Raw genomic sequence first — 15,278 nt, 5'->3', positions numbered from 1 at the left:
TATAGGAACCTCATCAAGGACTTTGTTAAATGGTGCGACTCAAACCACTTACACCCTGAACACCAGCAAAACCAAGGAGCTGGTGGTGGATTTTAGGAGGCCCAGACCCCTCATGGACCCTGTGATCATCAGAGGTGACTGTGTGCAGAGGGTGCAGACCTATAAATACATGGGAGTGCAGATGGATGATAAATTGGACTGGACTGCCAATACTGATGCTCTGTGCAAGAGAGGACAGAGCCGACTATACTTCCTTAGAAGGCTGGCATCCTTCAACATCTGCAATAAGATGCTGCAGATGTTCTATCAGATGGTTGTAGCGAGTGCCCTCTTCTATGCAGTGGTGTGCTGGGGAGGCAGCATAAAGAAGAAGGACGCCTCACGCCTGGACAAACAGGTGAGGAAGGCAGGCTCTATTGTAGGCATGGAGCTGGACAGTTTGACATCCGTGGCAGAGAGACGGGCGCTGAGCAGGCTCCTATCAATCATGGAGAATCCACTGCATCCACTAAACAGTATCATCTCCAGACAGAGGAGCAGCTTCAGCGACAGACTGCTATCACTGTCCTGCTCCACTGACAGACTGAGGAGATCGTTCCTCCCCCAAACTATGCGACTCTTCAATTCCACCCAGGGGGGTAAACATTAACATTATACAAAGTTATTGTCTGTTTTTACCTACATTTTAATTACTCTTTAATTTAATATTGTTTTTTTGTATCAGTATGCTGCTGCTGAAGTATGTGAATTTCCCCTTGGGATTAATAAAGTATCTATCTATCTATCTATCTATCTATCTATCTATCTATCTATCTATCTATCTATCTATCTATCTATCTATCTATCTATCTATCTATCTATCTATCTATCTGTCTGTCTGTCTGTCTGTCTGTCTGTCTGTCTGTCTGTCTGTCTGTCTGTCTGTCTGTCTGTCTGTCTGTCTGTCTGTCTGTTTCTGATGCACTTGACCTCCTCCTTGACTGTTCTTTTACTACTAAAATACTGAAAGAATCTCTTAGGGTCTTCTTTCACCTTATCTGCTATATTCCTCTCCAACTGTCTTTTAGCCTCCCTGATATCCTTCTTAATGGTTGCCCTCATGTTCTCATACGCTCTACGATTCACTTTGCGGTCATTAGTCTTATATGCCTTATAAAGCAGTTTTTTTCCATTGCAACTTATTTTTTATATCTTTATTAATCCACTGTTGAGTTTTTTTAAATTTCCTATTAATTCCAATTTTAGGTATGTATCTATCCTGCATTACATTTAACACATTTTTAAACCTGTTCCACTGCTCCTCGACTGTCTCCACACTTAAAAGCTTATCCTCCTATAGACTTTGTCGCATCTGCTCAAATTTTGCCCTACCAAAGTTCAACTTAACAATTTTAGTCTTTGCATCTGCACTCTTACAAAATACTAAGAAATGTATTTTATTAAGGTCACTTGACCCTAGTGGGTCAATCACCTGTACACCATCAGATGGGCAGACTTGTTCAGATTGGACCACGACTTTGAACTAAAAGGCATTCATTTGGCAATAGAGCAGTCCCAGCTTGTAGTGTCCACAAAGAGAACCTGGTGACTGACGTTTGCTTCCTTGTTTGAACTTCCCAGCCTTCAGAATGATTTATTGTTAACGTATCGGTAACAGAGTGAATCATTTCTGATGTTGAGTCAGCCACAATAATGCAACTTTATTTCCACAAGCAGTAACGTGGATTTCAATGTCTGGATCACATATTTAGTTTTAACTGTATGTCATTCATCAATATATTTTCCAAACCCACTTATCCTGAGAAGGTCATAAGGGAAGCTGGAGCCTATCCCAGCAAGAACAGGGGGTAAGGCAGGAATAATCCCTGGACAGGGCACCAGTCTATCGTGGGGTGAACACACTCACATACCACACACACTTATGCCAGTTGAGTGATGCCAGTCCATCTTAACTGCGGGAGGAAAACCACACAGACATGGGGAGAACATTCAAACTCTATTCAAGAAGAACCCCGAGATGTGAACCCCTGGTCTCCTTACTGCCAGGCAGCAGAGCTACCACGTCGCTACCCATTGAATTGTAGTGTGATCCATGTTTCACCATTCCTCATTCACAAAAATCTCAAAAATACAAATAAGTTTTTTTTTCTTAAAGTGTACCACTCCAGAGACAAATTAATTTATTTCAGGACTTAAATTCTGGGAAAAGGCATTGTCCTTAAAACTCAACATAGTAAAAAGGAACCCCCTGGTTCAAAATGTTGGGTTCCAAAGTGGGATATGCGTGCAAAATTTTGATGAGATTGGGCCAAGGGTGTGGCATTTGTAAAGAATAAGAACACACACACACACACATCCACATTGAGCTCTGTATATTAGACACAGGTTGTTTCTTGGCCAAGCTAAATTTACATAATTCATTTACATGATTTTAATGAGTCCAAGGCCATAGCGACGAGCGCCTCTGACTTATAGTCATGTAGTCTGACATCCCCACTGACAGCAAAATCAATCTGGCCTGAAATGTCCTTCTTAAGATTTCTTCCTTTTTTTCCTATAAGTTTTTTTTAGGTGTTTTTTTTTTGTCTTCTTAGAGAGCCAAAACTTTTGGGGGGGCTGTCAAAAACGGCATGGTAAAGCCAATAGAGGCATTCCTTGTTTGATTTAGGGCAATACAAGAAACTGTTGTTGTTGCCTGCTTTTGTTTTATGTCATAGCAGTGGGCTTGTGGGTGTGTGAGAGCTGAAAACCAATGAACACTTACTCACAAGTACAATGTATTCAATAGTACAATGATGAGGAATATTACAGTGTTATTACTAGAATATCACTACTACAGTGAAGAGTAGAATTCAAGGCTAATACTAAAAGTGCCAGAGAACTGGCTGAAACGTAGCTATCCAATGAAAACGCCATTAGCAGACATTTGGATGTGAACCCAGCATATGCAGACTTGAAAAGAAGAACACCCATCCATCCATCCATTATCCAACCCACTATAGCCTAACTACAGGGTCACGGGGGTCTGCTGGAGCCAATCCCAGCCAACATAAGGCGCAAGGCGGGAAACTAACCCCCGGGCAGGGCGTCATCTCACTGAAGAAGAACATGCAAATAATAAATAAGACTTTATGACTAACATCCTCTTGATTCCCACCTCATTAATTCCTCCCACCCTACAGCCATTTACCCCCCCCCCCCCCCCCCCCCGCCCTTCCTTATTTGCTATACATTGCCTTGGAATCCTGTTAAGTCTAATCATTTTCCTCTGGCGATGATTCCTGATGGCAGTCGAAAGCTTAAAAATAAACAAGCTTATTTTAAGATACATCATTCTTTTGCTGCCTTTGTGGATTTCCAGCTACAAATATGCACAGACCTTTGCTTATATACAGTACTAGCAAAATACCCACGCTTCACAGCGGTGAAGTACTGCCTTAAAATTGTTATTAAGAAGAAGAGTAAACATTTTTAAATTGAGGGAAAATATACCAATAATTATTTGTTAAGGATCTCTTTGTATGCCACGTTGTCAGTTCGGCCCTCTGGTTGTAATATGACCAAGCTGTGCGTTGAGCTCACTCTTGAGCATGCAACGTATAGTTGGCCATGTGGCCTCAAATCAATGCCAACCTTTTGTAGAGTTTGTCCCTGAGACTTATTAATTGTCATTGCGAAGCAGAGCCTTACTGGAAATTGGAGGCGTTTGAATTGAAATGGGAGATCAGAGGGTATAACGGGGATGCGAGGAATAAAAACTTTCTCCCCTGAGCCACTGCCAGTAAAAATATTTGCCTCAATTAGGTTCTTTTGCAGACATGTGACCTGAAGTCTCGTGCCGTTACAAAGTTTCGGTGGCTGAATGCAAATCCACAATCGGCTTTTTTGAGCTAAACCTGTTGCTTTCGTATGAGCCGCTTTTTATTTTAGGGATCGTACCTAGAAACAGAAGCTCTATTAACTTGTGGATTTCCGTGCGAGTATTTAGCAACAGTGTGTCTATTAACTGTGGATTTTTCTGTGAGTATTTGGCGGCAGCGTTACGAAGTTGTTTCCGTCTAGCTGCATCAGAAAATGCACCACGACGTCTGACACGCCTCCTTTTTACTGTTTTCTCACAGCTTGGATTGCTGCTGTCATAATCGGTTTGAGTTTCATGGTTTGTTTCAATTACGTTAGTATTTGCAGGACTTGTTGTGTTGAAGTGACATTCGGCATCTGTCAAACGTTGTAAGCATACAACCGGTTTCATCAATAACTTCGCATCCAGCTTTTGAGAGTTGAAACATTCATAAACATCAAAGTGTCCACTACTCAAATCGTCACCTGTGAATCTAAGATGTTTAAGAAGCATTGGCGGTTCTCCAAACTTGTAAAATAGGCAGGCAGCCAACTATGTGGGAGGCGTGGGTATGGGAGACCCAACGCCGCCTCACACAGCAACTGAGCTGCAGGCTATGGACGTATATATGTACGTAAGTAGGATTCAGTTAGCGTTGGGAACCCGCGTACCAAATTTCTTGAAGATGGGCCCATAAGTAACAAAGACCTTTGGAAAGTTCAATATGGCTGCTGACAGTGGCGTCATACCACCGAAATAATTACACACATCGGTTTCGGTTAGCATAAGGAAACCACCTACCACATTTTGTGAAGATGGGGCCATAAATAAGAAAGTTTAACATGGCGGACATTGTCGACTGTTATGACGGTTATGCGTAGAATTTTGAAATGAAACCTGCTTAACTTTTGTAAGTAAGCTGTAAGGAATGAGCCTGCCAAATTTCAGCCTTCTACCTACACGGGAAGTTGGAGAATTAGTGATGAGTGAGTCAGTGAGTGAGGGCTTTGCCTTTTATTAGTATAGATATTGTCACACATGTGCACATGGGAGGCAGCTAAAGGGCCGGAACAAGAGCAATTCCATGCCAGACCAAGGAGTGGCGGAGTGCACTCACTCTTTCTCTCACTTCTCTGCAGACCAGTTATGGGAACTACAGCCTGGACCCGACGATGTCACTTCTGGTTCCGCCCCCACTGATGATGCCACCTCTGGCCCCAGGCCCAATGACATCACTTCCGGCTCTGGAACAACTGATGATGTAACTTCTGGTCCCAGGCCCAATGACATCATTTCCAGTCCCAAGCCAACTGATGATGTCACTTCCAGCCCCGGCCCCAGTGATGATGTCACTTCCTCCGCTCTCCCTTAAGCCACCATCTTTGTGCCAGCAAATCAGTGCTGATTTGGACTCTAACCTGTACACATCAATTATCTCTATTTTGCAGCAAGGAACAATATACGGGTGGCTGCCCCAGACCTTTTCGTGGCTCTTTTCTTTGTTTGTCTTTGACAATATACATTCACACACAACAGAATGACTGAAAAGGAAGGAAAAAAAGATAACTTCTAACTTGGGCATCCCAGTCCCAGTGAGGCCTAATGCAGGCATGTTGCTGTTAGTATGCAGGACCCCAAGTTGCTTTTCTTGACACACTTATGCTTAATAATTCATTGGCTGAAAGTCCTCAGAGTCTTAGTGTGTCAGAGAGAGGATGTACAACATTGTTCATAATGGCATTCAGCTTTGTTTTCATTCTCTCCTTTGCTACGACCTCCAGGGAGGGTCACCCCAAGGCAAATCGGTCTGAGGTGAGGCACCAGATTAAACGTGGTTCATATTGACTTCTTTGAAAAGCCAAATCAAGAACTCAGTAATCTCACTCAGAAAAGGGAAATTGGGGCCTTGCCCTGGAGTCAGGTCTTGAGGGGAGCTTGTCAGTGAGTGCCTGGTGTTCAGGCCTTTACCCATGTGACCCAGATGAGTACACCCCGGATGAGTAACATGGGTCTGTCCCCCAGTGGGCCCACCACCTGCTGGAGGAGCCATAAGGGTCCCGTACATGGTTGCGTGTGTGACAGTGGCAGACCAATCTCTGTCTATTAAAACTGACTCTGTGGGCAGCAGGCTATTCAGTTCTTGGTTTGCATTGCCATCAGTAAGTCAGACTCGATCCTGGTGATTGTGGGACTTTCCCAGCGTTTTCCTTTGTAACCGGTTCTGTTTATAATTTTTATGGACAGAATTTCTAGGCACAGCCAAGTGGTTAAGGGTGGTCCAGTTCAGTGACCTCAGGATTCCTTCTCTGCTTTTCACAGATAATGTGCTCCTGTTGGCTTCATTGACTGTGACTTTGGACATGTACTGGGGAAGTTGGTGGGATAAGGATCAGCATCCAGTGGGTATCCCATTATTGAGCCTACCCTTTAAATTAGCTTGTTGATTTGGTGGGCCTCTCTTGAAATGATGTTACCAGCCCAGCACACACCTCATTTCACCACCATAGAGACTAGCACTGGACACCAGCAGCAGTTGTTGTTTTTTTTATGTAACTTGCTAAGCCCCCAACAAGGCAAGCCGCAGGCCAGACTAAATCCATCCTGTGGAGTACAATAGGATGGGGTTTAACAAAGACGCGGAAATGCTGACACCGAGCGTGTTTTCTCTCGCCCCTATTTACTGGACCTTTATTCCAGGCAGTTTTTCTCTGCATGTCTCATGTGTAGCCCAGTAGGACGTCCAGCCATAAGTTAGCAGCAAAAAACATTTGGTGGTCTTTATTATCAAGAGGATTCTGGTTGCTGTCAGCATTGATCCGAAAGATGTGTGATTGCTTCAGAGAAATCTTCAGCGTCACCTGGAGCCCCCCTCCTGATCTGGGTGAGTCCTTCCAGTGCCTTTTTGTTAGCTGGCCAGTTTGTGCATTCTGGTGAATTTGGAGATGGAGAGTAAAAAGTGAAGGTCACCTAATGGGTGATTGGCCTCTGTTAATGTCATCGATGCTTTGGCTGCCCTTTGCGTCATGTTCATTCCCTGTTTGTGTTTAAATAGTGTAAGTTTCTAGATGATGGCTAACCTCTTTATGCAGAAGTGAAAATGCAGGACGTTTAATGCAATTTTGGTTTCTTTTGTCCATCCGTATGTGCTGTATAATGGTGGACTTTGCCTTAACTGACTTGACTTAACTCTTCCAAGCTGGTTAATCACTGCCATACCTCCATGTTAGGGGCTCTCAGTGGAGCCTTGACAGGGGTGTGAACTCTTGGGAATGACCTCAATTTCTACATTAACTGGTCACAAGACGTGATCTGACCTTCATCTAACTCACAAGTGTAGACAAACATAATATGCTTAGGCTAATAACACACAATTCTAACCTTTCATGTCTTTAATGAACACAGCCATCAAACAATCACAGTGAGCTGTGGAAAACATAAGTGGGCCATTGGATTTAATAACTGGTCGAACCTCCAATGGCAGCAATAACCTCCAACAAGCAATTCTGGTGGCTGAGGATCAGACCTGCGCAGCGTTCAGGATGAAATTTGGACCATTCTTTGTTACAGAACTGCTCAGCCGTATTCTTAGGATGCCTGGTATCAACAGTTCTCTTGAGGTGATTCCATTGCGTCTCCTTTGGGTTAAAGTCTAAGCTCTGATTGGGCCACTCCAAAATTCATAGTTACTTTGTAAAAGCCATTTTTTAGTTGATTTAGTTGATATTTAAGGTCATTGTCCTGCAGCATCACCCAAATTCTACTAAGCTTCAGCTGGTGGGTAGTCACCCTGGCATTATCCTGTAGGAATCTTGTAGGAACTTGGAAATTAATTTTCCTTTCTGTGAATTGCCATATTATTGTGGTGGAGGGGTCCATGTTTCCCAGTGTTGCTGGGAACTATGTTGTCCAGTGCAATTGTCCCTGGGAGGGTCACCCCAAGGCAAATTGGTCTGAGGTGAGGCACCAGATTAAAGGTGGTTCATATTGACTTTTTTGAAAAGTCAAATCAAGAACTCAGTAATCTCGCTCAGAAAAGGGAAATTGGGGCCTTGCCCTGGAGTCAGGTCTTGAGGGGAGCTTGCCAGCGAGTGTCTGGTGGTCAGGCCTTAATGAGTAACATGGGTCTGTCCCCCAGTGGGCCCACCACCTGCTGGAGGAGCCATAAAGGTCTCATACATGGTGGCTTGGGTGACAGTGTGCAGACCAATCTCTGGCTACTAAAACTGACTCTGTGGAATGCAGGCTATTCAGTTCCTGATTTGCATTGCCATCAGTAAGTCAGACTCATTCCTGGTGATTGTGGGACTCTGCCAGGGCTGCCCTTTGTCGCCGGTTCTGTTTATAAATTTTATGGACAGAATTTCTAGGCACAGCTTAGTGGTTAAGGGTGGCCCAGTTCAGTGACCTCAGGATTCCCTTCTCTGCTTTTAGCGGATAATGTGCTCCTGTTGGCTTCATCAACCGTGACATTGGACATGCACTGGGGAAGTTGGAAGCCGAGTATGAAGCTGCGGGGATAAGGATCAGCATCTCCAAGTCCGAGGTCATGGTTCTGAGCTGGAAAATGATGGAGCAGCCTCTATGGATTGGAGGTGAAGTGCTACCTCAAGCAAAGATTTTTAAGTGTCTCGGGATTTTGTTCTACCAGTGTGGGCAGAAGGGATCGGTAGATGGACAGGCAATTGTACCAGTCACTTGTGGAGAAGGAGCTGAGCTTAATGGTGATGCTCTTGATTTACCAGTTGATCTACGTTCCTACCCTCACCAATGGTCACATGCTGTGGGTAGTGACTGAAAGAGCTAGATCATGGATACAAGTAGTAGAAACAAGAATTATTTTCTGAGAGCTCAGCTGTAGAGATAGGTTGAGGAGTGTAAACATTGAGGAGGAGCTCAAAGTTGAGCCGCTGCTCCTCTACATCAGAAGGAGCCAGTTGAGGTGGTTCAGGCTTATGATTAGAATGCCTTTCTGGGAAGATGCTTCAGGCATGTTCAACTGGGGGAAACCTCGCCGCAGACCCAGGACATTCTGGAGAATGCCTCTGCATTCCCCCAAAGGAGTTGGAGGAGGTGACAGGAAAAAGGGAAGTCTGGGCATCATTGCTTAGACGATTGCCCCTTTGACCCAAGCCCATATAAGTGGTACAAGATAGATGGATGGATGTATGGACAAGTTGTCCAGGCCCCAAGTCACCAAAGCAGCTCCAAATCCCAATGCTTCTTCTGCCATACTTCAACAATGGGATGAAGTTTCCATGTTGGTATGCCATATCTACTGCTGTATATTCTTTCTGAAAAAAAACTCAGCCTTAGTGTTATCATCATGAAGTGTCAAGATGGTAACCTTCAGGCATGCAGCTATGTTTGTTTACAGAGTAATGGTCTCCTCCTTGGTGTCGTGCTATGGATACCATGTCCATTCAGTGTTTTGCCTATGGTACAGTAGACTTATGAACAGAGTTGTTCAGCTTTTCCTATTATTCCTTCAAGCCTTTAGCTGTTACTTGTGAGCTCTTTTTACCTTGTTGAGCGTTCTGTGTGAATTGTATTACTGGCACCCACTTCTAGGGAGAGTAGACACAGTTCGAAAGCATCTCCATTTATACACAGTTTATCTATCTGTGGACTTACAAAAATCTAAACTCTTTCAAATTACTTTGTAACCCTTTCAAGCTTTATGCAAATCAACAATTCTTGATTATAGATCTTCTGAGATCTCTTTTCCGACAAGGATTACTTCACATTCAGCACATCCTTCTTGTGAACAGCAATATTAAAATATAGGTATCTGTAAGCCACACATTGGCTGGACTCCAGGTTTGTTATCTCCTGACTCCAATTGGCTTTTTTTTGAAGTCATCAGCCTTGGGATTCACAGACTTTTGCCAATCTACACTGCAAATGTTTGAATGAAGTATTCAATATATATGAGAACAATGCAACAATTTGTGCATTATAGTTAAACAGGCTATGTGTGTTTATTATTGTAACTTACTAGGGGGATCTGCCCCCTGCTCGGTCAGCTCGCCAACCCCCGTGCGGGTGCTATGGGCTAGCCACTTCACGGCTCTGCTGCTCGCATATGAGGAAGCGGATGTACAATTTAAACAGATTGTTATTTTCATGGGAATTGTTACATATGCATAATATAACTAACTATTTTACATTACAGCAAGTAATTAACCATAGTAAAAAATAGTAATAAATTGAAAGAAAATTATGTTTCATGTTGTGTTAGAGGTATTCATTGCGTTACATGTTTTTGTTCTGTTTAGCTTTGAAATTAACACGCAAATACTTTTAAAAATTACACTTTTCCTGTAAAACTTCAGTAAAAACAATATTTGGAGTTAACTTTGTGACAATATCGCTTTGAATTTTGATTCCATGTTTGGAGTTACATCGTGACAATGCAACCTATAACTGCCCATGAGTGAATTTCGTTTTTTTTCTCTCTAATAAATAAACCGACTTTTTCGAATGTTTGTCCCTGTGATTTGTTAATTGTCATAGCAAAAGCTATTCTAACGAGAAACTGCAAACGTTTTAATACGAATGGCATATCAAGATCTCCTTTGATGTCCAATGCTATCCGCGGAAGATGTACATTACTTTTCTTGTTGCCTGTTAAAATTTTACATGTCAGAATTGTTGAACCAATTTTGAATACAACTAATCTTGTCCTATTGCATAGCCCTTCACTCAGACATAAATTACGCAATAACATTACAATACATCCTTCTTTCAACAGTAAGGAAGACCGGACGGTGTTAATGGTTGTAGATATTCTTCGTGATATTGTAAGTTGATGTTTTCGTCTTCTGCACCATCACCACCTACTGTTTCAGCATAGTCTACTGATACAAATTAAACCAATTTGCCGTGTAACAGATCAACAATTTTTGCATCGATTCATTTGATTTCATCGTTTCTCGGTGCTAGGATTGCCCATGTAGTCATTTCTTCTGTTGATAACCCAACGGGTTGAAATTCTTCAATAAGATTTGGACATAATAAGTCTTCTTTTATTGGGAACTTAAAGTGAGGAAAACGTAAAAATATATAAGAGATGAGAGCACAGGAACTGTGTCTGACAAAAGCATTCACATGAATGAGAGGTGAGAGGACCATGGGTGTGGGCCATTAACTGTAAATGGTTGAGAGGAGGGCGGGACTTGAAAAATTCTCTTGGCAATAGTCTTGTCTTGTCTCAAGATTCCATCCATCCATTATCCAACCTGCTATATCCTAACTACAGGGTCACAGGGTACTAGCTGAAGTCAATCCCAGCCAACACAGGGCGCAAGGCAGGAAACAAACCCCAGGCAGGGCGCACACACACACACACACACCAGGGACAATTTAGGATCACCAATGCACCTAACCTGCATGTCTTTGGACTGTGGGAGGAAACCCAACATGCAAACTCCACGTAGGGAGAACCCGGGAAGCGAACCTGGGTCTCCTAACTGTGAGGCAGAGAGCGCTACCTACTGCATCACCGTGCCGTCCCTTGTCTCAAGATTTTCTTTTATAATAGAGAAATATAAGTATCAGTTATTTTCAAATATTTTAAGTAACTTTTCTTGCCAATGTACTCATTTCTATTTCTGGTAAGGCTGTTATATTTAAGTCCCTGGAGATGTTATAGATGGTCTTCTAAAGCAATTTTTCCTAAGTTCAGTCTGCTCAGTCAGTGCCTCATTCTTACTTTGAATTCATTTCAATTGGTCAGTGAGCTGTCACTCTTCATTCACTTATTCTAAGAAATGTTATATATTTGCATTTTTTTGCAAAACTTGAAATGCTTCAGCTTCCTTTGCCATTTTCTTTTTCACAGAGTTTGCTCTTTTAAAAGCTGACAACACTGAATGCTAAATGGTGATGTAATTGCTACCCTTTAACATTCAATGTTGGCCCTTGTGTCTGGATTACTCAATGCTCTTCATCGACGTTTGGATATGCTCAAGGGGGCAAGCTCTACAGAAAGGGGTATATTAGAAGAAAATAGCCAAAGAAACATTTGCATTTAAAACTATAAAAATAATCTAAATATAAATTAATTTCTTAGAAATTTCTGTAGGCCAAATAAATAAACAATGAGATCAATTAAGTACAAAGTGACACACTGATTGTGAAATTGATTGGAATGAAAATCTACAGTCATGGTCTGAACTGGAAAAGTCTTAATTTCTGATTTCTCCCAATTCTGACTAGTCTTATAAAAACAAAGTAATTGGAGGAATAATCTAATGAAGATGTAGACTGTCATGGCACCACAGCCTGCACGATATTCACCTGATGTCTCTCTGTCAGACAGAGGTCAGGAGAAAGCGGCCTGTTTTCAGTTTGGCTTTGCTTTTAGGAAGCAATCTGACAAAAATCAAGGGGCAGGCAGAGAGAGGGGCTTGAGTTTGTTTCCGCCACCTTTTCGGAATAAATTGCCCCGGCCCTTATCATCCTGAGAGCTTCCTCTGTTTTGTTTTGTGCAGCATTGTTTCTATAAATGTTCAGCGGTTTATATTAAACCTTTCTCATCTTCCTTACTATTTATATTTCTGATTGATTAGTTTACAAGGAAACAGAAAGAGCCACAATGGTGGGGGCACACAAGAGGGGGCCAGGGCAGGCTGTTTGTAGTGGAGATGATACATTCTAGGCCTGTTGTCCCAGCCTTCAGTGGAGCACAAGGTTACAAAAACAGGTTTTAATAAAGAGGACAGAGGACATTGAGGCTCAGGAGGTGTGATCCACACCAGAGGTCAGCAACATACAATGTGATGTGGGAACTGTGTTCAGTCGCAGCTTACTCATAAAGTCAAAGGACACGAGTCACTGACCTGGAATGATATGTCTGCTAGCGTGGATAAAAAATGTCAGGTTGTGCACTTCCTGGTTTCACACACTTTGCACTGCAGAGTGGGGGTAGAGGAGGAAACCTAAAGTGGAATATGGATTACGCAGTTGAGATAACTGATTTTAAATATACAGCATGCATATTAAAGTAGGTTTACAGTAGTGAGTATGCAAAACATTGAGTTTATTCTTGTATTATTATTTTTTTAATCAATGACTTCATTATTTACTTGGATTTGTCTCCATGTTTGTCTTCCTCTTATTATTAAGTGTGTTTGAGCAGAACAATCATAACCTACATGTCTTTTTACATATGAACAACTGTAAACTTACTTTTGCCCATTTTGTGTGTATATATTGTGAGACTCACCCGGACACCACCGGAAACCACATCTTTATATAAAACACATGTTTATTTAAGCACATAAATCCAGTCCCACACAGCACACAGTGCTCCCAGCACCAATCACCCCTATTACGAGCTTCTCTTTCAATGTCCGTGGCCTCCTTTCTTCTCCTCACGGGAGCTTTGTCCTGTTCCCATTCCCGACGCAAGCTCCCTGACTGTAGGAAGGTGGCCCCTTTTATTCCCACCCGGATGTGCTCCAGGTGGCTGATTACGTCCTTCCAGCAGCACTTCCTGATGTGGTGGAAGTCCGCCATCTTTCTGAGTGTGACGGAAGTAAATGTTTCCCGGGTTCTACGAGGCTTGAGGCACCCCCTGGCGGTGGCCACAGGTCCCAACGAGTTGGAATTTCTCTCCTCCTCTCCCGTGGTCCTCTCCTGATCCAGGGTGGTTGCCCCCTCATGACCTCAGTCCGGCCAGGACATCCCTCAACTGAAAGAAACAGCCTTTTCAGGACAATACATCCCCTGGAATGCTAGATGGCAGCTCCCCTGGATAGAAATGACTCCTCGGATTCCCGCAGGGCAGCATGGGACATGAAGTCTGTCTCCTCAGCCCTGTTGGGTGCCGTGGGTGCCGCCAGGGGGAGCTCACCAAGAACCCAGGGACTTTTACAATTACGCCACCCCGGAAGTACTTTGGGGTCACGAGGACGGAAGCCCACAGTGCTTCCGGGACAATTGATAAAGGAAGTTGTGGTGTTGACCCGGAGAAGAAATACTTCCGGGTCATAGACTTTAAAAGGACTGTGGGAAACCCCAGCAGGCCGAGCCGGAGTTGAGTGGGAGTGTGACGGAGCTGCTGGGAGGTGGAGGATTGTTGTTGTTATTGTCATTGATTATTTACTGGAGAATTGTGGAGTGTGCTGTGCTTTGTGCACGTTATTGAAGAATTATTATTAAAATAGCTTCTTGTGCTTTTACGAGTGTGTCTGGGACGTCTGTCTGGTGGGTTCAAGTGTCGCTATAGAGCCTTTTTACCACAATATATATAAACACACACACACACATTTATATATATATGTATACTGTATATATATATATATATATATACACACATATATACAGTCTTATGAAAAAGTTTGTGAACCCTTCTCAGCCTGCATAATAATTGACTCTACTTTCAACAAAAAAGATAACAGTGGTATGTCTTTCCTAGGAACATCTGAGTACTGAGGTGTTTTCCAAACAAAGATTTTCAGTGAAGCAGTATTTAGTTGTATGAAATTAAATCAAATGTGAAAAACTGGATGTGCAAAAATTTGGGTCCCCTTGTAATTTTGCTGATTTGAATGCATGTCACTGCTCAGTACTGATTACGTGCAACACCAAATTGGTTGGATTAGCTCGTTAAGCCCTGAACTTCATAGACAGGTGTGTCCAAGCATGAGATATAAAGGTATTTAAGGTGGTCAATTGCAAGTTGTGCTTCCCTTTGACTCTCCTCTGAAGAGTGACAGCATGGGATCCTCAAAGCAACTCTCGAAAGATCTGAAAACAAAGATTGTTCAGTCTCATGGTTTAGGGGAAGGCTACAAAAAGCTATCTCAGAGGTTTAAACTGTCAGTTTCAACAGTAAGGAATGCAATCAGGAAATGGAAGGCCACAGGCACAGTTGCTGTTAAACCCAGCAGGCCAAGAAAAATACAGGAGCGGCAGATGTGCAGGATTGTGAGAATGGTTACAGACAACCCATAGATTACCTCCAAAGACCTGCAAGAACATCTTGCTGCAGATGGTGTATCTGTACATCGTTCTACAATTCAGCACAATTTGCACAAAGAGCATCTGTATGGCAGGGTGATGAGAAAGAAGCCCTTTCTGCACTCACGCCACAAACAGAGTCACTTGTTGTATGCAAATGCTCATTTAGACAAACCAGATTCATTTTGGAACAAAGTGCTTTGGACTGATGAGACAAAAATTGAGTTACTTGGTCATAACAAAAAGCACTTTGCATGGCGGAAGAAGAACAGCACATTCCAAGAAGAACACCTGCTACCTACTGTCAAATTTGGTGGAGGTTCCATCATGCTGTGGATCTGTGTGGATAATTCAGGGACTGGGACTCTTGTTAAAGTTGAGGGTCGGATGAATTCAACCCAATATCAACAAATTCTTCAGCATAATGTTCAAGCATCAGTCACAAAGTTGAAGTTACGCAGGAGTTGGATAT

The sequence above is a fragment of the Erpetoichthys calabaricus genome, chromosome 1 (assembly GCF_900747795.2).
Source record: "Erpetoichthys calabaricus chromosome 1, fErpCal1.3, whole genome shotgun sequence".
NCBI lineage: Eukaryota > Metazoa > Chordata > Cladistia > Polypteriformes > Polypteridae > Erpetoichthys > Erpetoichthys calabaricus.
Note: the sequence above shows the minus strand (reverse complement) of the source record.